We start from the raw sequence: 25369 nt of genomic DNA, 5'->3' as shown, positions 1-25369 counted from the left end.
GATAGCGATTCATGCAGACATGTCGGTAGTATGGTACATCAACAAGCAGGGGGGATCCAGATCGTATCACTTATGTTGAGAGGCTCTTCGAGTTTGGCAATGGGTGACATCTTCCCAGCGTTTTCTGATCGCAACGCACATCCTGGGGAAAACCAATGTGATAGCCGACAGGCTGAGCAGAGCTATTCTCATGCCTCACGAGTGGTCTCTCAATCAACGGGTTGCGAAAAAGATTTTTTGCAGATGGGGTCAGCCTTGCTGCGATCTGTGATCAAATGCAGCAACTACTTTACCATCTTCCCCCAGCAGGGAATCCCCGAGAGATGCACTGGTTCACACTTGGCCTTCGGGACTACTCTATGCCTTTCCTCCTTTTCCATTGATCACAAAAGTCATCCAGAAAGCAAAAGCTCTGGGAAGCAGGATGATCCTCATTGCTCCATACTGGCCTTGTCAGATTTGGTTCCCATTCCTCAAGCCTCATCTAGTGGACGAACTATGGATTCTGGACTCATTGCCAGATCTGCTGACTCATCTGTCGGGAATGTCCCATCGCAGTCTCCACACCCTCAACCTGACAGAGCCTGTCTGCTCCACTTCCAACCCTAGTCAGGCTTCAAGAATTTTTAGATGATGTCCAAAACATTCTGCTTTCCTCAAAGAAAACATCTACCAGAAAATTGTATGCCAGTAAGTGAAAGAGGTTTTCGCTATGGGCTGCTGCAAGCAATCTATAACTTCGTACAGCCCCAATTTCAGTGATATTTAATTTTCTATCTGAATTGTTTAATGAAGGATCAGCTGTAGCTACGATAAAAGTCCAACTGGCAGCTATTTTGCATTATCATCTGTCTTATGAGCCTAACCTTATGGCCAATAAGTTTTATAAAGCTTTCTTAAAAGGTACAACGTTACTCAGACCACCTGTCCAAGAAACCAGTTCCTCCTTGGGACTTAAACATCATCCTTGCCAATTTAACATCTTCTACTTTTGAGCCTTCTTCCCCATGCGACCTGAAGTACCTTTCTTGGAAGACCATTTTTCTGGTAGCTATTACTTCAGCTAGAAGGGTCTCTGAACTTCAAGCCCTTTCGGTCAGACCACCATATCTCATTTTCCATCGTGACAGAGTTTCTCTAAGAACCAACCCCTCTTTCACCCCTAAAGTTTATGGAGCTACCTGATGATCATCGTGGTATGCTGCTGCAGTCATCACACTTGGGTTATCCTGCCGTCAGGCGGTCCCGCAGATGGCCAGAATTCCAAAGCCTTGGTCCGGCGTCGGTTGTCGTCGCTTCTTCCCTGACGTCAGTGCGGCAGGGGTATAAAAGAGGCAGCCGACGCCATTTTCTTCAGTCTTTCTTGCCGCGCGGTGCCCGAAGCAGAAGCAGTTCGCAAGTGCCTGTCGGCCAGCTCCTGAGATTTCCGAACAGAATTTCAGCCGAAGTCTTCTATAAAGCCAAGTACCCTGTTGGGGAAACTTTTCTTGCCTCAGACCGATGTCAGACAAAGTTAATAATTGTATTTCTTGTGGGAAGCAAATACCTCATAAGGATTTTCATTCATATTGTATTCCTTGCCTAGGCCCAGACCACGACGTCTCCGGTTGTCGGTTTTGCGCTAGGTTCAATAAACGCACCATCAAGCGCCGGGCTGATACCGCCCAACATTATTTTGGTAGAAGATTCAATTATATTATGTCGTCGGAGCTACCGACATCAGCTATGTACAAAAAACGCAAAGACAGGCAGCCTAGGCCTAGACCAGATACCGAGGTCTCAGTTAGGCCTGCCGCCGGAACCCCGGTACTCGGTGAGGCGCCTACGCAGCCCCTGACTACCGCAGATTTAGAATCTACGACTACCTCTCAGACAGACACTACCGAGCCTCTGGAGCCCGAACCTCCTCAACACGCAGACGCCAGCCCAGCCGGCGATCCGGATACTAGAGACAGGCCTTCGGTTTCCGAAGGTGTTTTTAAACCGACGACTCTCTCGGTGAAGTCCTACGCGAAGTTTAAAGCGATGACTAAGGTTAAAAAAACGGCTCCACAGATTACACAGGCCCCTATGCTTAAAAAACAGATGCTCAAAATGGCTGAAGACCTGATCTCCCTTATCAGGGGTTCACAACCCCCTCCTGACAAGAGGCCTAGACTGGAGGAAGATTCCCCTCCTTCTGACCAGGAATCCATTTCCACAGCAGATTCTGAGGAACAGGATTACCCCCTCCCTCCCTACGAAGACTCAGATGCTGAGGAGTCTATTCCCTCTGTTTCTCCTCCTGAGGACTTCTCTTTTGGGGAAACCCTGCACACCATGAGAGAGCATTTCCACTGGGAAGGCCAAGATTACTCTGATTCCAAGAAAAGACTCCGAGAGTTTCTTCTCCTTCCTCAGCATAGACCCCTAGCTATCCCCCCAGTTTTAGACATTCTGGAGGATGTTTATAACGAATCCAGTTTAAATCCAGATTCATTACCACCAGCTCCAGCTAAGCCAGACAGATACTATCGAGTTCCTGACTCTCACAAGTTTTTGTATAAAAGCCCTCCAGCAGACCCAGAAACCATTTCCCAGGGTCCCAAAGGGGTTAAGGCATCTACAGCTAAGAATCCGCTACCTGCAGAAAGAGATTCTAGGGCACTAGAAAGATGGGGGAAAAAGGTGTACACGTCTGCCACTTTGGCCATGAGGGCATTAAACTGCCAATTTCACATGATTAAATACCAGCAGTACCTGCTTACTCAGTTAAAACAGAAAGTGATCCCTCAAACAGATCAACCAGATTTCAAGGAGATACAAGATTTACTGCATGCAGCAGAACAGGTGGGAAAACATACCCTACAATGTGGCTTTGATTCTTTACAGGCCTCATGTAGAGCAGCTGTTACAGGGTCAGTGATACGTAGACATGCTTGGCTAAAAGAGCAAACTTTACCAGAACATGTCAAAGCAAAGCTACTAGATGCTCCACTGCAAAAGGATGCGTTATTTGGTGTCAAGGCAGAGGAGGTCTTAAAGAAAATGGAAGAGAAGGCAAAATCAGTGCAAACAGTTAAAGATTTTCTACAGGTACAACCTCCTCGTTTCAGCAGAAACTGGCCATCAAAAAACTGGTCCTTTCTTGCTACAGACAGACCCCAAAGGGGCAGGTACAGGTGCCCTAGGGGCAGAGGCCAGTCACAAGGTTCCTACAGGCCTAGACAGTGGCAAGCAACAACTCAGAGGGGGAGACGACAGATCTCAACCCTTCAGGAAACAAACTCAATGACTTTCCTCTCCGCCTGCCAAGCAAAATTGCCCAGGCAGCACCTATAGGAGGAAAACTGGCTTTTTTTTTACACAAAACTGGCACATCATAACAAAGGACAAATGGGTTCTGGATATTACTACCCGAGGCTACAGATTTCATTTTCACACTTTACCACAGATGAGAGGCATGCCAAATCTGCCAACAAACCAATGGGCAGAGGCACAAAGACAAATTACAGCTCTCATGGACATGGAAGCAATTCAAAAGGTACCTACCAAGGAGAAAGGCCAAGGTTTTTACTCAAGACTGTTCCTAGTACCAAGAAAGGACAAAGCCTGGAGACCCATCTTAGACCTTTCAATTCTAAACACTTACCTGGACATACCCAAATTCAAAATGCTCACACTACAGCAGCTTCTTCCCGTGCTGGGCAAGGAGTCTTGGCTGGTAACGTTGGACCTCCAAGAGGCATACCTGCATGTCCCTATCAGACAAGATTGCAGAAGATACCTCAGATTTTTGGCAGGCACAATGCATTATCAATTCTCCGCATTGCCCTTTGGCTTATCTACTGCGCCCAGAGTATTCACGAAATGCCTGGCATCAGTAATTGTATATTGCAGACAATGAGGGATACATATTTATCCATATTTAGACGACTGCCTGATCCAAGCGGACAGCTAAGACATACTACTACAGCATCTGGCGTTCGTAACAAAGCTGCTAAGTTGCCTAGGGTACACAGTAAACAAAAAGAAGTCAAAACTAATACCCTCACAAGAAATAATTTTCCTGGGTGCCAGCTTGAATACAACGGCCCAGATGGCTTACCTCATGCCAGACAAGCAAAAGCAACTGGTTCAATACTTCAAAAAGATGGCAACTGTTACCCGGCTTACTGCTAGGAAATTCCTGCCCTCATTGGGGTACATGGCATCCTGCATTCAGCTGATTTCATATGCAAAGCTGCATATGAGAAAACTACAATGGTACCTAAAAAGTGTATGGTCCCAGCACAGACACAGCCTCGAAGCAAGTATACCTCTCATTCCCTGCCTTCAAAAAGAGTTTCTATGGTGGGCTCAAGCATGTCAAGCAAACAAGGGTCTCCCATTTGTCTTACCTCCAGCAAAACAAACCTTGACAACAGATTCATCAGACTACGCCTGGGGTGCACATATGGCAGGACAATGCATACAGGGCAAATGGTCTGCAAACCAAAGGCATCTACACATCAATCAAAAGGAGATGCTAGACGTACAAAATGCACTAACAGCCTTCAAGGACCTCTCGCATCCAGGACAACTGCTAATAAGGACAGACAACACCACAGTAATGTGGTACATAAACAAACAAGGAGGAACGCGCTCCTACCCATTATGCAGACAGGCAATGGCCTTATGGAACACAGCATTAACTTACCAAGTGCAATTACAAGCACAATTCCTGCCAGGAAAGGAAAATATTTTGGCAGATGATTTAAGCAGAAATTTAACAGATCCCCACGAGTGGAGACTACATCCACAAGTATTTGCAATGATAATTCAAAGATAGGGACCACCAGACATAGATCTGTTTGCCTCAACCAACAATTGCCAGCTACAAATATTTTGCACAAGGACTTATCCCCTGGCATGGAAAGTGGATGCCCTATCATTCAGTTGGACAGCATTGTCAGTCTACGCCTTCCCTCCTCTGCCTCTACTGACCAAGGTACTACTGAAAGTCAGATCAGACAGACCACATATGATCCTCATTGCTCCGGACTGGCCACGTCAGCACTGGTACCCACTACTACGAAATCTGGCCCACAGTCCCCTATGGATCATGCCTCAATTCCCCCAGCTCTTAACTCAACAAAACTCTCAGATCCTTCACAGTCAACTCAGGACCTTAAACCTGGCTGCATGGAAGATACCTTAAATTACCAATCAACACTTCTCTCAAAGGATGTCCTGAATGTCATTTTGGAGGCCAGGAGGCCCAGCACCAGAAAAACTTACTCAGACAAATGGAAACTATTTTCTGCATGGGACCAGGCCAGAGTTCTAGATCCTGGCATCCCAAACATCCCACAAATACTACAATATTTATCTGAGATGCTACACAAAGGACTTTCTTTTTCATCTATAAAGATCCATGCTTTAGCAATTTCAGCTCAATACGATACGGATCCTCCCATTTTCTCTCGCCCTTTGCTAAGGCAGTTTCTCAGAGGGGTAAAAAACATAAGACCCCCCAGAAAACCACCAACTCCATCTTGGGATCTAAATTTTGTGCTAGAGAAACTAACACTGCCTCCTTTCGAACCAGCCTTTTCAGCAGATCTACAATACTTATCATGGAAAACAGCGCTGCTGCTGGCTATCACCTCAGCACGCGCAGGGTCTCAGAACTGCAGGCGCTCATGGTAGTGGAACCTTTCCTCATTTTCCATCAGGGCAGAGTGTCTTTACGAACCAACCCTTCTTTCCTGCCAAAGGTAGTTTCCAGTGTGGTTCTCAATCAGACCATACACTCGCCCACCTTTTACCCAAACCCACAGAATAAAGGGGAAAGACTCCTTCACTCTCTGGATATCCAGACAGTTGCGTTACTATTTGGACAGGACAAAGACAATCAGAAAATCTGACCAACTTTTTGTATCCTATGCATCAGGTGCAGAGGGAAAGCCTATTTACAAACAGACCATCTCCAACTGGATAGCTCATTGTATCCGCTTTTGCTACTCTCACCATGGAAAACCAGTGCCTGCTAATATTAGGTCTCATTCTACCAGGGCTACAGCAACCTCAGCAGCCTTCCTCCGAGGAGTCCCAACAAAGGACATTCTAGAGGCAGCCACCTGGAGTTAAGTGCACACCTTCACCAAACATTACCACCTTCCACTATACTCAAAGACCAGGACTGGCTTTGCCACTGCAGTTCTGCAGGGCATCTTAGCTGCGCCTAACCCAGTATAGTTCCTACCACCCCAACCATAGCTTTGGGACTCAACCCAAGTATGATGACTGCAGCAGCATACCACGATGAACATAGTACAGTTTTGTACCTACCATAAATGTAGATGTTCGAGGGGTTATGCTGCTGCAGTCCAGGTTACCCTCCCTCCATCCCCACTTCCTAACAGGGGTCTCTTTTATCTACAGCTACATCAACCTTCTGGATGCATGTTCTATATGGTGTATTTGCTTACAACTACCACTATTGTTTTTCCTCTAAGGTATGGTTTGCAAGCCACTTATTTTGCCTTTTTAAATTGGGGCACCTGACATCGGGGGCAAGAAAAACTGAAGAAAATGGTGTCGGCTGCCTCTTTTATACCCCTGCCGCACTGACGTCAGGGAAGAAGCGACGACAACCGACGCCGGACCAAGGCTTTGGAATTCTGGCCGACTGCGGAACCGCCTGACGGCAGGATAACCCAAGTGTGATGACGGTAGGTACAAAACTGTACTTTTTCTTCCCTGATCATTCTAACAAAGCAGAATATAAATTGCATCAACTGGATGTTCACAGGCAATTGATGTATATCCACAGAACCAAAGACCTCAGGAAATTGGACCAGTTTGTTTCCTTCTCAGAAAATAGGAAAGGAATGTCAGTTTCTAAGGTCACTCTTTCAAATTAGATTTCAAAGTGCATCTCCTTCGTTTATACATCCAACAACAAACAGCTACCATTTAAAATAAAGGCATATTCTACCAGGGCCGTGTCTACCTCAGCTGCCTTTCAAGCAAGATTGCCGTTGGATAGCATTTGTTCTGCAGTTACCTGGGCCACTCCTCATACCTTTATTTCACATTACAAGTTGGAAATCCAGGGGGTAGGGCATCGTTTGGTTCCACTGTTCTCAGGAGTGTTTTCCATTAAGCTACCCAAGACATAAGGCTAGGGACGCTGTCCCATGAGTAAAGAATAAAGGCAAGATTGGACTACATAACATAAAGAAGTTATGTCTTGCCATAACGTTCCATGTTTGTAGTCCATCTCGCCCTTTATTCTTACGAACCCACCCTCCTTCCCCCTCATGTTTTCTGGGAACCTGGAAGATGTGGTCTTTTCTTACCATTTTCTGGTAGAGACCTTCTCTAGAAGTCTTATCCTTCCACTCATATAGGTGTGTGTGTGTGTGTGTGTATTGTTGTGTATATAGTTATGTCTCAGCAGCAAACCAGATCTGGGGGTATCTGGTGGTGCATTGTGGGATAACTTCTAGCCACTAAAGTCCTCCAGCTTGTTGGCGCCGAGTCGGAGCCGAGGTTCGGCTCCGAACCCATGAGTAAAGAATAAAGGGTGCGATGGACTGCAAACATGGAATGTTATGGTAAGACATAACTTCTTTTTCCATTAGCGAGACTCCATATGAGTGTATTACAGTGGCTTCTCACAGTGTAGTGGTCCATCCTTCATCAGCCCACATCAGCCAAGATAAGAATTACGAACACTTGCAAGAGGGATCTGTCATGGTGGGTTCAGTCAGAACAGCTTACTCAAGGCCACCCCTTTGTCCCCCTGCTTCCCTGGGCCACAGTGACTATGGGGGGGGGGGGGCTTTATCTGGGAAAAACAGTCCAAGGTAAGTGGTCTATTCAAGAGGTCAAGTCACACATAAATGTCCTGGAGATGAGTTGTGCTACTTGTGTTGCAAGCCTTTCAGCATGCTCTCCCTCACGGGACGATTGCAATCCAATCAGACAACATGTTGGTAGTCTGGTACAGCAGTAAGGGGGAGGGGTGGTCAGATCATGCCCCTTATGTCAAGAGGCACTAAGAGAGTGGCAGTGGGCGATCTCGTCCAACCACTTTCTGGTAGCAGCACACATTCCCGAGAGTCCAGTGTGATAGCAGACAGGTTGAGCAGGTCCATTATAATGCCTTGAGAATGGTGCCAAAATCAGAAAGTGACGGAAGACATATTCTGCAAGTGGGGCCAGCCTTGCTGCGACCTACTTGTGTCCCCTCCTGAACAGCAAATGCAGCAGCTACTTTGCCCTGATCCTCCAAGAGGGGAGTCCCTAAGGGATTCTCTCACTCATGACTGGCCTCCTGGTCTGTTATATGCCTTTCCCCAACCTCATCAATCCCCAAATTTCTTCAGAAAGCAAAGATGTTGAAGAGATAAGTAATCCTTTCTTTGCCCCATATTGGCCTCGACAAATCTGGTTTCCCTTTTTTGGCCTTGCATATGGAAGAAGCCATGGATTCTGGATCCAGTTCCTTACCTCCTGTCGCATCTGACAGGAATGCCTCATCCGAACATTCACAGTCTCAAGCTAACAGCTTGGTATCTCCAGTTCCGCTGATATCCAGTCAACCTATGCGGTCTTCTCCAGTGCACCATATCCTCTTGTCTTCTCATAGTCCCTCTACACGCAAGTTGTATAGCAGTAAATGGAGGAGATTCATTCATTGGTCTCAACAGAATGATGAACATCTCTCTCTCTAGTGCCGATTCACGCTATTCTACAGTTTTTGCCAAAGCTGTTTAGCAAGGGAGCAGCTTATTCGACAATAAATGCAGCTAGTTGCAATCTCAGGCTTTCACATAGGTTTTGATGGTTCTTCCTTGGCATCACATAAGCTATGCAAAGCTTTCTGGAGAGGAACTCTTTTACTCAAGCCCTTTTATAAGGATCCTTCTTCACCCTGGGACTTAAACTTAATGCTAAAGAAAATTATACAACGTCCCGTTGAACCAGCGGCTACCTGTCAGCTTAAATTTCTCTCTTGGAAAACCATGTTCTTGGTAGCCATCACATCTGCAAGGAGAATTTGAGGTACAGGCATTGTCATTCCAACCCCCATATTTGATCTTTCGCAAAGACAGGTCCAACCATCATATTTGATCTTCCATAAAGACAGGGTCTCTTAACGTACTAATCCTTCATTCTTACCAAAGATAGTTTTAGAATCTACCATCAATCCATTAATCTACCAGTTTCTCCCCAAATTTCACTAATAAAGGTGAATACATGCTGCATTTGCTAGATGTTAATAGACCTTTACGTTTTTACCTTCATAGAACAAAGGACATAAAGTAAAGCCGATTTATGGTTTTCTTTCTCAGAGAATAGTTTGGGCCTTCCAGTTACCAAGGTAAGGTGACACTAGCTAAATGGATTGCGGACTGCATCTCATATATTTACAAGAGTCAAGGTTTAGAGCACCCAAAACCTATCAGAGGCCACTCCACTAGAGCAGTGGCCACCACTTCAGTTTTTCAGTCTTTATCGTCCATGGATGAGATTTGTGCAGCAGTGACCTGGGCTGCCCCTCATACTTTTATTACTCATTACAAGCTAGATTTGATCTCTAGGGGTAGGGCTTCTTTTGGTTCAATGGTTTTGAAAAATATCCTCCCTTAAGGCCACGTGGGAAAATGGTAGCTGGTGACTGTGTCCCACATGCGAGGATAAAATGAAAACTGACAACATCAGATAATAGTTATGTACTCGCCATAGCATTCCATGTATGTTGTCCGTTTTCATTTTTTGTTCATAAACCCACCCACTTTCCCACATCCCCTTTTCGGTTTCTGGACGAGCAAGTTGACCTAAACTTGTTTATTGTCTGTAATGAATGCCAGAAATGGTCTTTCCCTTGTTTGAGATAATTTCTTAATGTACTATTTCCTATGATTAAAGGAAAATAAGATCTGAGGTGATTGGGAGAGAGGCATTATGGGTAAGGGAGGGTGCTCAAGAGCTTTTTGGTTGCCACAAGGTGATGCAATGGCTAAGTCGGATCTGAGGATTCGAATCCAAACCCACATGTGAGGAAAAATGAAAATGGACAACACGGAAGGAACATTATGGTGACTATATAACTTTTTTTAGCAACTCCATTAGGTACTCACTTCTGCCGCAGCCTGAGTGCTGGTTTTGTCCTTGCTTGAATGGAACACTGCAACAGTCATCCCCCTTTATAAAGGGGGGTACAGTCACAGACCTTGGGAACTACAGTCCTATAAGCTTAACCAGCCTTATCTGTAAGGCCATGGAATGAATCATCATGGACCTTGTAAGGATATAGGTGATCTCCAGTCCCTTGATTCGGCACAGTTTGGTTTTGTCAAAGGCAGGTCATGCCTGTTAAACTTGGCGGATGACTTTGAAAACGTCACCAGAGCCATAGACATAGGCAAAGCTGTGCATACAGTCTACCTCGACTTGGCCAAAGGCCTTCAAAACAGTCACGCATTTGGGCATTATTGATAAACTCTCCCAGTTGAACATCAACCCTTATGTTGTCAGGTAGGTTGCTAACTGGCTCACCGACTGATCACACTCCGAGTTGGGGACTTTCCCTCAACCAGCAAACCTGTCACCAGTGGGGTTCCACAGGGGTCAGTGCTGGGCTCCCTATTGTTTGGGATGCACATTTTGGAAGTTCAGGCCAAAACAGAGGGGCTGTGGTTGACTAAGTTTGCAGATGACTGCAAATTAGGTGCAATCACTGAATCCCCAAACTATGTCAATATACTTTGAGGGACTTGCACAAACCAGTGATTGGTGCCAATGCCGTGGACTCAGACTCTGTGCTAAAAAATGCAGCATTATCCCCTTCGGTAAAAAATTATATCCCTGCTGACTTTCATACAAGTAATAATACCCTAAGTGACAACTCCATAGTGAGAGACTTGAGAATGCAAGTTGATTATAGCCTAAACTTTGACCGCCATGTGTCTACTGTGGTAAGGAAGGCATGCTAATGAGGTGTGAGACATAGAAAAGGCATTGCCTTGAGTGAAAGAGGTCATAATGCTCCTGTACTGGACTCTCTTCAGTCCAATAATTGAGTACAGTGCTCCTTTTGGTATGCACCTCACCAGGCACCTGCAGCAACTTGAAATCTCAGATTTCTAACCAAGAAAATTCAGGGCTTCCAGCACATGTCCTACATTGACTGACTGAAATCACTGTCACTCTACTTGGTAGCATGCAGTCTTACCTAGAGGAGACGTTTGCCTGACCTACAGAGCAGTCTGTGATCCAAACTTAATGGAAATTCTGCATATCCACAAGTCAAATGGGACAAGGGTTAGCCACTCCAGAGATCTTAACCTGGTCTGCAACATAAATAGGACCTGCAGGGGAGACCGATATGCCTCTCGGAGATTGGCAGTCCTCTAGAACGGACTACCAGTTCACATCAAACAAAGCTTGTCTGACCTTGTTTAAACATAGCCTGGATGGGCAACTGTAAATTTCTGCTGGGGATTTCACCTATGATCCTCCTAGATATGGGCAGTTGTTGCTAACTAAGATATCAAGTTTAGGCAAGAGCCTTTATATTGGACTTGTCTAGTGTTATTGGGTACACATGGCTAGTCTTATAAAGACCTTTGTCAGTAGCCCGGTAAGGCTCAGACAAACCCACCTCCATAGACAATACCAGACTTTCCACACTTCTTTTCTTCTCATTTGATCCTTTTCCATATATATTTTTTTTTATTTTTGGCACGTTCAGTTGCGGTCTGATACTTTGTGTCAGAACCATGGCCTCAAGATAAATGCCAAAAAGTGTATAGTTATCCCCTTTGGGAAAAACAAAGTGCCCACAAACTACCACATAGGAGGTAATCCACTAAGTACGGAAGAAGTAATTAGGGGTCTGGGGACCCAAGTAGATAGTAGCCTCTCCTTTGACAATCACATTGCCAAAGTGGTTAGAAAAACCTTCTATATAGCTCACCTAATCACAAAAGAGTTCACATCTAGATCAAGAGAGGTCATTGTGCCCCTCTACTCATCGCTCATCAGGCCCTTAATTGAGTACAACGCCCCATTTGGGATGCATCTTACCCGACACCTGCAACAGCTGGAGAGACCTCAAAAGTACCTCACCAAGAGGATCTTGAGCCTCAAACAGATGCCCTATGCTGCTTGACTAAAGAAACTCCTGCTCTACTCAGTTGCTTACCGCCTGCTCAGAGGCGATCTCTGCCTGACGTACAAGGCCATGTCTAACCCGGAATTGATCGACATGCTCCATCTCAAGAAAGCCAAATCCATTAGAGCTACATGCTCCATGGATTTAAACCTCAGCACAACAATAAATAGGACATGCTGGAGGGATAGATTCATATCCCAGAGGCTTCCCTCCCTCTGGAATAGAATCCCGGTTCATGTAAGGCAGAGCCCTTCGCTGACCCTCTTCAAGAGAAATCTTGATGAGTGGATGGGAAATCGTAAATTTACTCCTGGGATCACTTCTATGGCCCTGCTGGACAGAGGCTCAGGAATCTAGTCTAAAAGGGTGGCGAAAGCCAGCACATTCTGGCTAGGCTTATAAATGCCCTAGGGCAGATAGCCTAGTACCTATCTATGAAACTAAGCAAGGGCCTTGCTGTTTGAGGCAGGGTAAAGACAAGCAGCCCAAAACTAGGAGGACCACCTATAAGAGAAAGTGGCAGCAAGAGACTAGAGGGCAGTATGGAGAGGCAAGTGCTAAGCCCTTTGCAAAAAGCAGCTGTTGCTGTACCAGCAGCCTTCTTCTTTACCCCAGCCATTGTCCCCTACCCCCACCTTTGTGTCACTGTATAAGAAGCCAACTGACATCCCATTGCTAGTACTGGTAAGACATAGCTACATATAATCTTACAGATTGCTTCTAGTGGCTACAGACTTCAGTTTCTGGTCTTTCCAAAAAGCAGAGGCATTCCACCTGTACCAAAGGATGAGGAACTTCTAGTTTGTGCCCTCCTATCCAAAATGCTATCACCTGGAAAATCACAGAATCTGTTCCCCTCTGGACAGAAACCAGAAGTTGCTCAGGATTGTTCCTTCTTCTAAAAGAGAAGTTTTGGAGATGTCCTAGATTCGCTGAGGCTAAACAACTTCTTAAACATTCAGAAATGTGAAATGTTAATCCTTCAAGCTGTTTTTGGCACTCCTTTGCTTTTTGGCTCTCTTAATGACGCAAGACTTCAAAGATGTATGCATCCGCACTTCCATTTTCAGAGGACACAGGCAGTACCCGAGGTTTGTGGTATGGAGCCACACCTACGTTTTAGCTTCTTAAGGTTTAATTTCTGCAAGTCTTTTGGGTTTTTAATACCATGACTGGAATGGACCCCATTCCTAAGTCAGGGTATGATTATAGGTCAGTCTTTGTTCGCCAGTAGTGATCTTCTCAGCATCTGCAATGTGCCCTGAATTGCTGCCTTCTGTAATTCATATGGAGTTGCATGTATTGGTAGCATATCTAACTACAACTGTAAAATTAGGCCCATTGCTTCTACTACTATTGGAACATCTGGGTATCTCTTCCACATTTCTCATTTCTGCGTGCAAATCATGAAGGTTGATTGGTGGGTTGGTATAATGGTTAAGTTATTTATCTAACATATACAAGGTAGAGGGTTTGATTCTCACATTTGAAAGAGAAATTGGCTAGGCTTAAGGTTTACAAGGGCAGCTAGCTTAGTACTTGCCTATGACTGTATATTTTATGACTTTGTATCCCTTTGCATGCAAGCAACTTTAGTGATTAATGCTAAGTCATCTTCTCTCTTTTTATGGATTACTATATCTGGTTTTCTCTCTCTTTTTTGAACCGTTGGTAATGGATTATCCCAGGTGATGCACACTTCATCATTCTTTATAATGCTTTTTGGTCCATGTTTCCAGTGCTTCACAGCTAGCTATGTACTGTAATGTTTGCACAATCCCCAGATGGCCTGTATATTGAAAGTATCACACCCAGCAACAGTGTGTGTGACTGTTTTGTTTCTAAATTTTTTTTTTTTTTAACAGAAGTATTGTCTATTACTCCCACATGTACAATGGACTTTGTAAACCAGTGTGCCACGTAGTCCACTGTCCTGGGTCGCCATTATGAGCATTTCTTCTTTTCATTTCAGTTAACCTCTCCTTAAGCATTCCTGCATCAAATCTGGGTTACCGTGAAGTTCTTCGGGAAATCTCTGTATTTGCCACTATAGTATGGGTGGCACAGTGGTGCAGCTGTTAACGTTGCCTCTCAGCAAGAGGTTCTCCAGTTCGATTCTCGTCCGGGGTGCCCTCTGTGTGGAGTCTGCATGTCCTCCCTGCGTTTGCATGGGTTTCCTCCGGGTACTCCGGTTTCCTCCCACATTCCAAGTCATGCGTCTGGAGTGTTTCTCCCCAGGCTTCAGCTGAAAATAGTCTGTCCTAGTCGGACTTTCCCAGTCAACAAATGTGAAATAAAATATATTTATTAATTTCCACACTAATTTTCTTCTCATTTGATCCTTTTCCATATATATTTTTTATTTTTGGCACATTCAGTTGCTGTCTGATTTTTATCTTCTAGTTTGATTTGGTTTGATTTTCATTTCCACTTGACACCGAAATACTTCGACCAAGCTCAACAGAGATAATTTTAGACAACATAAGATGTTCTTCATGTTTCACTGTTGCAGTCATTACATTTGGGTAATCTGCTGGCAGGTTGCCCTCAGTCGGCCTGAATAACAGTTTGGGTCCTGCGTCGGTTGCTGTCTCCTCTTCCATGACGTCAGGTCGTCAGGGGTTTAAAACATGCAGCCGACGCCATTTTAATCCGTCTTTCTTGCCATGCGGTACACGAAGCTGAAATTTTCGTTTTCGAGTTTCAGAACCGAAGTCTTCATACTAAAGCTAAGTACCCCGTTGGGGAAACTTTTTCTTGCTCCTTACCGATGTCAGTAAAAGTTAATAATTGTATTACTTGTGGGAAGCAAATACCTCATGAGGATTTTCATTTGTACTGTATTCTTTGCCTAGACTGACCACAACGTGCTTTGCTGTCGGTTTTGTGCTAAATTTAACCAACGCACTATTAAGCATTGATCTGAAGTAGGTACTTCATTTGTCAGCAACCTTTGGGTCTTGGATCAGATCTCTGATCCGAGCCGGCAACTTATACATAGCTTTAAGATCCGAGCTCCTCTCCTTACCCATAATCCCCTGCCAACCCTGACTGACCTCAGATCTAGTTTGCCGTTCTTAGAGAAAGCTGCTAGATTTCAGAGCTCCTAGTAGTTCAAGATAAGTGCTGTAAAATTTCTCTATTTTCTGTAATTTTTTTTGTAGTTTTATTGTTAAAAAGTTTGTGTGTGGTTAGGTTCCCTTTTGTTTAATCATATATATTATAATTTCCTCCCCTTCCTTCGCTGGTGCGTAGTGTGTGTGTGGGTCGCTGTGTGTTTGGGGCCTTGAGTGAGTGAGTTGATTTTTTTTTCTAGATACCATGTCGGAGGCCCCAAAACCTATTTTTTCCAAATGTACCGAGTGTGGCCATAAGCTTTCACCGGCGGATGGCCACACTTGGTGTGTTCGGTGCCTTGGGGTTGAACACCTGTCCTCTGGGTGTACTATCTGCATGGCGTTCAATGCCAGGGCACTGAAAGACCGTAGGTCGAAGCTGATCCTGGCGGGACTTTTGCCCCTGGATTTGGCTTCGGTCTCCGGTACTCCCATAGCACCACCCCAGTCCTCGGTGGCGGCCACTCCTGCCCCCCTCCCCCCGGCCGGGACTCAAACTCCCACTACAGCACTGGAGGAGAGGGAGGCCAGGAGGGAGAAAAGGAGGGAGAAGCACCACAAGCGGCGGGCCGAGGCCTCCACTTCGCCCCCCCGGCTAAGCGGGCTTCTCCCTCCACGGCTTCCAGGTCCCCTCCTCCTCGGCTCCGATCCCCGTGCTTCTCTCCAGGACCCGAGGAGGAGGAGACCCGATCTCCGTCGAGGTCATCGAGGCGGCACTCCCGGCCCGCCTCGGTGGCCTCGTCGAGATCTACTTATAGCCTATCAGATGCGGACTTGGACTGGATGATGCGAAGGTTCATCCAGGCCCAGCTGCAGATGGGAGTGCTCCTGCCTCCCCCCCCCTTCGGGGGGGAGCTCAACACCTTTTTTTGCCCCGATAGCTCCTTCTCCGACCCGCTTCCCAGGTTCGGAGTGTCCGGAGCCATGCAGCGTTGGAGCCGGGGGTGGGTCAGCGCCGACAGTATTCGGTACTTCGGCACCGACTTTGCCTTCGAGTCTGTCGGGTCCATCCTCGTCGGATCCAAGCTCTCGGAGCCGTGGGCCGAGCTTCGGATCCGAGGGATTCAGTGTGCCTTCGGCTCCGTCCAGGTCAGAGCACACGGGTCCTTCGGATCCGATGGTCTCGGCGCCGGTTCCTGTCCCACCATCAGATCCGAGTGGGAGTCGGCTCTCGGATCCCAGAGAGAGCGACTCTCCCTCGGCCTTCGATGCTGTGGAGAGGGCTCTGTTGAGTGCATCCGGACCCCCGGCCCTTGCTTCGGCTCCATCCTGCACTCCCTCTCGGCCGAGTCAGGCTTCCATCACCCGGCCACAGGGACAGTCTGCTTCGATGTCTCAGGTCGTTCCTCTGGAACGAGACGTTGCTGGTGAGACCTCCTCGGACAGCCCCCCCCCCCCCCGAGGAGGTTCCTCATAAGCGGAAGTGTAAAAGGAGGCTTGTGGACTCCCCCGAGTCCTTAACAGAAGACACGGACTTGGATGAAGGGGAAGGCTCCCCAAGGTCACCCCCCCCGAGGAGGTCTCCTAAGGGGACATCATGGAAATGCTCAGGATCGGGGGGGTGGTCTGCCCCCAAGGCTTCCTCCGACGAGTCTGTGTTCCTGGAGGTGTTCAAAGCAGGCCCGTCTACCTCTTGGGTGTCCCCTCCAGCCGACCCCCTGGTGGACCTTATTACCACCAGGGTGTGGAAAGAGCCGGACACTGTGGAGCCAGTTTCCAAGCGCCTCGATAAGATTTTGAGCCCTCCTTCAGAGAGACCCCACTGGAGTAAGGGTCCCCCCATAGATGCCATGTTGATGGCGGCAGCCACCAAGAGGGAATTAGCTCAGGAGAGCCCCTCAGTCCATCCACCGAGCAAAGAGTCCCACTCGATGGATCGCCTGGGGAAGCGGGTTTTTAGTTCAGCGACCTTCTCAGTAAGGTCCCTGAACTACATGGCATACATTATTAGGATGCAGCAAGACCTTATCAAAGAGTACGCTGCTTCCCCCCCAGAGTCCATGTCGTCGGAGGACAAACAATTGTACTCCACTCGCATGGCCACTCTAAGATCTATATCGAATACCTCTATGTGGCTCTTGTCCCATGCCACAGAGGGAGCCGCTAGAGCCAACGGAGCAGGCCTAGTCATGTGATGCCAGGCCTGGCTCCGTCATTGTGACTTCGCGGAACCCTTCAAGGCGTCATTTGCAAATGCCCCTTTTGATGGTTCTGCCTTATTTGGCAAGACTATTCGCGAGACTTTAGTCCAGAGTGAAAAGGACTGGAAGACGTTGTTTGCCTTCGGAGTCCGCTTTTCTGCTCCCCAGAGGTCCTTCTCCAAGAACCAAAAGGGACAGAAAAAGATGTGGTTCCGGAAATCGCAACATTCCCAGCATGCTCCGGACAACCAGTCCTTCCGTGGCAGAGGAGGACAGGGAGGACACCGCCCTAGAGGCAGAGGGGGCCCGAAGAATTTTGGGTCCAGAGAAACCTTCTCTGATCGACCCACGCAGCAACCCTGAGGGGTTGCCCGACTGCTGCACTCTGGAGGCAGTCGGGGGACATTTCTCAAGGTTACCAAATTCCCCTGTTCCATGTCCCCAAAGTCAGAAACCTCCCCGATGTACCCACCCGATCAGAGGGAGGCAGCAGCTGCAGAGATCCAGCAGCTACTAGAAAAAAGAGCCATCCAACCCGTCCCCCCAGACCAGTTCGGATTAGGGTTTTACTCCAGGTTCTTTCTGGTGCCAAAAAAGACGGGGGACTTGAGGCTAATCCTCGACCTCTCCTGTTTGAACCTGTCAGTTACCAAAGAAAAATTCCAGATGGTCACTCTTCAATCCATCCTCCCCCTATTGCGGGAGAACGACTGGATGTGCTCAATAGACCTCAAGGATGTGTACTACCACATCTTAATGGACAGATGATCCAGGAGGTTCCTCCGCTTCCGGCTGGGAGCTAGTCACTACCAGTTCAGGGTCCTTCCCTTTGGTCTCACCACAGCCCCCAGGGTGTTTACCAAAGTATTAGCAGTGATAGATGCCCACCTGAGACTCAGGTCTTTCTGTACCTGGACGACTGGCTCCTGACCGAACCGACAAGGCATCTACTCTGCTCAGCCAGGGACTACTTCCTCCGGCTTGCTCCACAGCTGGGCATCACAATCAACATGGACAAATCCTCTCTTGCTCCGACTCAGGTGATAGAGTTTATAGGGGCCAAGTTGGATACAAGAAACCTTCTAGCATTCCTGACTATGGAATGACTTCAAAACCTGAGGCTTCATGTGTGGGCCATCCTCCAGTCAAAAGCTCCACCGGCGGAATTGGTCCTGAGGGCTCTAGGCTCCATGGCGGCGGCAATCACGCTTTTGCCATTGGCTCGCCTGAATATGAGGGTACTGCAGTGGACCCTTCAAGTCCAATGGTCCTTTCAACATTACTCCCTAAACCATCCTATTTCCATCAGCAGGGCTTGCAGGAGGGCTCTCTTATGGTGGCTCCAATCTCCGGACCGCCATACGGGACGTCCCTTCTCCATGCCCCCTCCCCTTGCCACGGTGACCACGGACGCCTCTTGCCTCGGGTGGTGGTGGGGGGGCATTGCTCAGGCAAGATGGTCCAAGGCACGTGGAACGACATAGAGACCTCTTTGCATATCAATGTCCTGGAGATGAGGGTGGTGCTGTTGGCATTGCAAGCACTGCAAAACCTTCTTCCTGTAGGAACTATTGCGATACAGACGGACAACATGTCAGTGGTCTGTTACATCAACAAACAGGGGGGAACCAGGTCCTATTCTCTCTGTCGAGAGGCCATGAGAGTGTGGGAATGGGCGATCTCTACCAACCGCTTTCTTGTTGCAACACACATTCCGGGATGGTCCAACATACTGGCGGACAGACTCAGCCGCACCATCCTTTCCCCTTATGAGTGGTCTCTCAATCCCCAAGTAGCGAAGCGGATTTTTGCTGTATGGGGGCAACCCTGTTGCGATCTCTTCGCCTCTCCCTCAAATATGAAATGCAACAGCTACTTCGCTCTAATTCCCCCCTTCGGGGAATCCCCGAGAGACGCTCTGGTGCATGCTTGGCCCCCCGGTCTACTTTATGCCTAATCTCCTCTACCCCTGATGCTGAAACTCATACAGAAAGCCAGTCGGTTGGGGAGCAGAATGATCCTCATTGCCCCATTCTGGCCTCGTCAAACGTGGTTCCCATACCTGTGGTCTCATCTGGTAAATCCTCCTTGGATTCTGGATCCCCTTCCGGATCTAATATCTCACCCCCTAGGTCTCCCGATCCCGAATCTGGACAACCTCAAGCTGACATCTCGGTTGCTCCAGTTCCACTCCTAGTCAGGACTCCTAGTATCTCTTCCCCAGTTAAAGCCATCCTAGTAGCAGCACATAAACCCTCCACTAGGAAAGTCTATCGTAGTAAGTGGAAGCGCTTCTCCATCTGAGTGGAACATCATAACTTAGACCCCTTCACAGCCCCATTGCCATCTGTGTTGGATTTCCTTACAAGTCTGTTTCATCAGGGGGCTAGCTGCTCTACGGTCAAGGTTCAACTGGCAGCTATTTCTCATTACCATGTGGGGCATGAGTCAGGCCCTTTGATTACAGCAAAATTGTGTAAAACCTTCCTCAAGGGTACTTTCCTGCTCAGACCTCCTGTCAAGGAAGTTGTACCCCCTTGGGATTTATCATTAGTTCTACAGGCCTTGACAGCTCCCCCTTTTGAACCTGCTGCTTCGGTCGATCTTGAGTACCTCTCCTGGAAAACGGCGTTCCTGGTCGCTATTACTTCAGCAAAAAGAGTTTCCGAGCTTCAGGCCCTTTGTGTAAAACCCCCGTACTTGGCCTTTCACTGGGATAGAGTGTACCTCAGGACCAGTCCATCTTTTCTTCCCAAGGTGGCTTCAGAGGCTAATATCAATCAGTCCATTAACCTGCTAGTCTTCTTCCCTAAGTATCAGATTAAAGGAGAATACAAGCTCCATTCGTTAGATATGCATAGACAGCTGCGCTTCTACATTCACAGGACTGCTGGTCATAGACTATCCGACCAGTTGTTCATCTCCTTTACCAAATTTAACCTAGGTAAATCTGTCTCTAAGAACACTTTATCACGATGGATCTCACAGTGTATTCTTTTGGCGTATGAAAGTTCTGGGAGGCCCGCACCTCAGGGAGTCCGTGCGCATTCTACTCGCTCTATATCTACCTCTGCTGCCTTTAGGTCTAGAGTCTCTCTAGATGATATTTGTTCCACGGCCACTTGGGCCTCATCTCATACCTTTATCAACCATTATAAGCTGGACATTATCTCCAGAGGGAGAGCATCCTTTAGCTCCGCAGTGCTCCGGAACATCCTTCCATGATGACCGCCCAAGATCCAGGTAGCTGGGGACTCTGTCCCAAAGGTTGCTGACAAATGAAGTACCTACTTCAGATTAAGAAGTTATGTACTCACCATAACGTTCCATCTGAGTAGGTAACTTAATTTGTCTGCAACCACCCCCCCCCCCTCCTTCCCCCTGGCCTGCAGAATTTTAGTCCCTGTATGTCCTTTGTCTTTAGTCCCCTTCGGGACGTATGTAGCCTTTAGCTGCTTATATAGGGCAAATTTGATCTGAGGTCAGTCAGGGTTGGCAGGGGATTATGGGTAAGGGGAGGAGCTAGGAGCTCAGATCTTAAAGCTATGTAAAAGTTGCCGGCTCGGATCTGAGATCGGATCCAAGACCCAAAGGTTGCAGACAAATGAAGTTACCTACTCAGATGGAACGTTATGGTGAGTACATAACTTCTTCTTATATTTTTGCTTCTAAATACTTTGGTTAAATATTTAACTATCCTGAAATGTCGTCGGTTAGCAATCAGACTACCGGAATTCACAAAAAAACGCAAAGAAAATGAGAGACAAACCATCGAGGTCCAAAACCGACGACGCTTCTCCTAAGCCAGTCGCCGGTTCGCCGGTACTCAGTGAGGCGCTTTCGCAACCCCTGATGCCCACTACTTTTGAGTCACAGGCCTCTACCGAGACCCATTTGGAGTCCATTTTACCGCGGGATTATTCAAGTATTGAACCCCCAGATGTCTCTCTCTTGGATGAGTCCGGAGCCGCTGAGCAGGCACCGGCTTCTGAGAGTGTTTTCAGGCCTAAAGATTTGCATATTAAACCGACGCCATCATCACAAACAAGGCTAAAAAACAACTACTATGTCTAAAAAACCAATGCATGAGCCACGTGCTCAGGCCCCTATGCCTAAAAAACAAATTATCAAAATGGCTGAGGATTTAATTACCTTGATTAGGGGTTCCCAACCCCCTCCAGCTAAGAGGCCTAGGCAAGGCACTGATTATGAATCTTCAGATCAGGTTTCCATTTCTTCTGATTCCTCTTCTGATCAGGAATTTACTATCCCCCCTTATGAGAACTCTGGTGCAGAATAATCCATCCCTTCTGCCTCTCCTTCTGAGGATTTTTCTTTTGGAGAGACTTTGCATACCTTAAGGGAACATTTTTATTGGGACGGTCAAGACTTTTCAGAATCTAAAAAGAGGCTTAGGGATTTTCTTCTTCCTCAGCATAGGCCTTTGGCTATACCTCCTGTTTTAGATATTGTTGATGATTTTTCAGAATCCAGCATGGCTCCTGATTCCTTGCCTCCGGCTCCTAGTAAGCCAGACAAATATTACAGGGTTCCTGACTCCAAGTTTCTTTTCAAAAATCCTACTGCTGACCCTGAAACTATTTCTCAGGGTCCCAAGGGTGTTAAAGCTTCTACTGCCAAAAATCCTACCCCTTCTGATAGAGACTCCTGGGTGCTGGATATATTGGTTAAGAAGGGTTATAGGTCCGTAACCCTGGCAATCAGGGCTTTAAACTGTCAATTTCATATGCTTAAATATCAACAGCATGTCATGGGCTTACTGAAACAGAAAATGTTGATTTCTGATTGTGTGGAAAATAGAGTTACAGGATTTATTGCATTCAGCTGAACAAGTTGGAAAGCATACTTTGCAATGTGGTTTTGATTCCTTGGAGGCCTCTTGCATGGTCGCCGTAACTGGATCTGTGATAAGAAGGCATGCTTGGCTCAAGGAGCAAAATCTGCCTGATCGTGCTAAAGCTAAATTGTTGGATGCTCCTTTACAGCAGGACAGTCTGGTTGGTAATAAGGCAGAAGAGGTTTTAAAGAAAATGGAAGACAAAGCTAAATATATGCAAACTGTAAAAGATTTCTTGCAAGTGCAGCCACCCAGGTTCAGTAGGCATTGGCCTACTAAGAATCGGTCCTTTCCAGTACCCAACAAAGCCGCTCAGGTCAAACCCAGACACTCCAAAGGCTCCAGGTTTCAGTCACACTGATCTTACAGGACAAAGCAATGGGGTGCCTCCACCTCCAAATCAGGAAGTAGCAAAGCACCACTCTATGGTAAACAGTCTCAAGGACTTTTCTTCGCCATTTCCAAGCACTTATCTTTTGGCAGCCCCTTTTGGGGGAAAAACTAGCACTTCATGCTCAAAATTGGCATCTAATTACCCAGGACAAGTGGGTCTTAAATATAGTATCCCAGGGGTACAGATTTCATTTCAACACGTTGCCAATTCCAAACGGATGGCCAGATCTGCCCCCAAATCAGCATGCAGAGGCCCAGAAACAAGACATGTCCCTCATGGATATGGGGGCTATTCAACCGATACCAGAAAAGGAAAAAGGACAAGGTTTTTATTCAAGACTTTTCCTGGTACCCAGAAAAGACAAATCATGGCGTCCAATTCTGGACTTATCCATTCTAAATACTTTCCTGGACATTCCAAAATTCAAGATGCTGACTCTACAACAGCTACTGCCTATGCTAGGCAAGAATGCCTGGTTGGTAACTCCAGACTTAAGAGGCTTACCTGCATATCCCAATCGGGGAATCTTGCAGAAGATACCTCCGCTTCAAAGCAGGCTATTTGCTTTGCCAGTTCTCTGCACTGCCCTTTGGCTTATCTACTGCACCCAGTGCCTTCACAAAGTGCCTGGCACCAGTAATTGCATTTTGCAAACAAACATTCAAATTTATCCTTATCTGGATGATTGTCTAATTCAGAAAGAGGACAAGGACACTCTTCTACAACATCTGGTGTTTGTAAAAAGGCTTCTAACATGCCTAGGGTACACCGTAAACAAAAGGAAATCAAAACTGGTACCCTCTCAAATAATTACATTCCTGGGTGCAAGCTTGAATACAACTGCCCAGATGGCTTACCTCACGCCAGACAAACAAATTCAATTGATTGCATACTTCAAACAAGTGGCCACAAAAACCAGCTTATCTGCAAGACAAATTCTGCAGGCTTTGGGGTTCATGGCATCTTGCATTCTACTAATTCCATAGGCAAGACTGCATATGAGGAAACTTCAATGGTACCTAAAAGCTTATGGAGTCAACATTGTCACAGCCTGGAAACAATGATTCCTCTCATTCCTTGCCTGCAACAGGAGTTCCTTTGGTGGGCAGAGGCCTGTCACCAAAACAAGGGACAGTCATTTATTCTACCCCCTGCCACCCAAACCCTGACTACAGATGCATCAAACTATGCTTGGGGGGGGGGGGGGGGGCATCTGGCAATGAGATGCATTCAGGGTGAAGGAGCCCAAATCAAATGCACCTACATATCAACCAGAAAGAAATGCTAACTGTACAGAATGCTCTGACAGCCTTCAAGGGCTACCATCATCCAGGACAATTACTGATAAAGACAGACAACACCATGGTTATGTGGTACATAAGCGGGGGGGGTGCACATTCCTACCCCCTCTGCAGATTAGCCATGGCATTGTGGAACATGGCCTTGAGTTACCAAGTACAACTACAAGCTCATTTCCTACCAGGAAAGCAGAATGTTCTGGCAGACGAACTAAGCAGAAATCTCATGGACCCTCACGAATGGAAACTGGAACCATGGATTTTCAACATGTTGACATGCAAATGGGGGAGCCCAGACATAGATCTTTTTGCCTCACCTCAGAACTACCAGTTGGAGAAATTTTGCACAAGAACTCGTCACAAAAAAGCATGGAAAGTGGATGCTCTGTCCTTCAGCTGGAACCCTATGCCTTCCCCCCTCTGCCTTTTCTCTCCAAAGTTCTACTAAAAGTCAAACGGGACAAACCAAAAATGATTTTGATTGCTCCAGATTGGCCTCGCCAACACTGGTACCCACTCCTGCGCAGTGTGTTACACATTTCCCCGTGGCACCTGCCTCAGACACCTTCCTTACTGTCTCAGCAGGAGAACCAAATTCTGCACCCTCAGCTCCAAACATTGAAGCTTGCAGCTTGACTAATCACTTAAATTCCCCCTTAGCATCCCCTCAGCAAACCTGTGATGGATGTCATTTTGGAGGCGAGAAGACCTAGTACTAGAAAATCTTATGCTGACAAATGGAAAAGATTCTGGGCCTGGAATCGGTTTCAAGGGATGAGCACAGCAGTGCCCAATTTACCTCAGATTTTGCAATACTTAACTGAGATGCTTCACAATGGCCTGTCTTTTTCTTCCATAAAAATCCATCCCTCAGCCATTTCAGCTCATTACAACACAGACCCCCCTTCTCTCATCCTCTTCTAAAGCAGTATCTCAGAGGGGCCAAAAACTTGAGACCACCCAGGAGAGCTCCAGCCCCTGCCTGAGACCTTAACTTTGTATTGGAGGAATTCACTCTACCTCCTTTTCGAGCCAGTTGCAACTGCAGACCTAAAATTTATTTCCTGGAAAACAGCCTTCCTTTTAACAATCACTTCAGCTAGAAGGATATCTGAATTACAGGCCCTTATGGCAGTGGAGCCTTTCATCATCTTTCATGCGGACAGGGTGTCACTCAGGACCAATCCATCATTCATGCCCAAGGTGGTATCCAGTGTGGCTCTTAATCAGTCCATTAATTTGCCAACTTTCTTTCCCAACCCCCACAGAACAAGGGAGAGCGGATTCTGCATTCATTGGATGCACACAGACAGCTTAGATTCTACTTGGACAGGACTAAATCTCGAAGAAAATCTGAACTGCTGGTAGCATTTGCTGCAGGGGCAGAGGAGAAGGCTATTTCAAAATGGAT

General features: G+C 46.9%; 1 protein-coding gene across 3 annotated transcripts in view; it reads left to right on the top strand.

Moving 5' to 3' along the window:
* Positions 1-25369, top strand: part of PKMYT1 (protein kinase, membrane associated tyrosine/threonine 1) — a 901925-nt gene that overhangs the window by 557762 nt on the left and 318794 nt on the right. The window lies entirely within an intron of this gene.

Source organism: Protopterus annectens, chromosome 10.part0 (assembly GCF_019279795.1).
Source record: "Protopterus annectens isolate FY-2018-M chromosome 10.part0, PAN1.0, whole genome shotgun sequence".
Lineage (NCBI taxonomy): Eukaryota > Metazoa > Chordata > Ceratodontiformes > Protopteridae > Protopterus > Protopterus annectens.
Note: the sequence above shows the minus strand (reverse complement) of the source record. Positions and strands in the feature narration are given on the sequence as shown.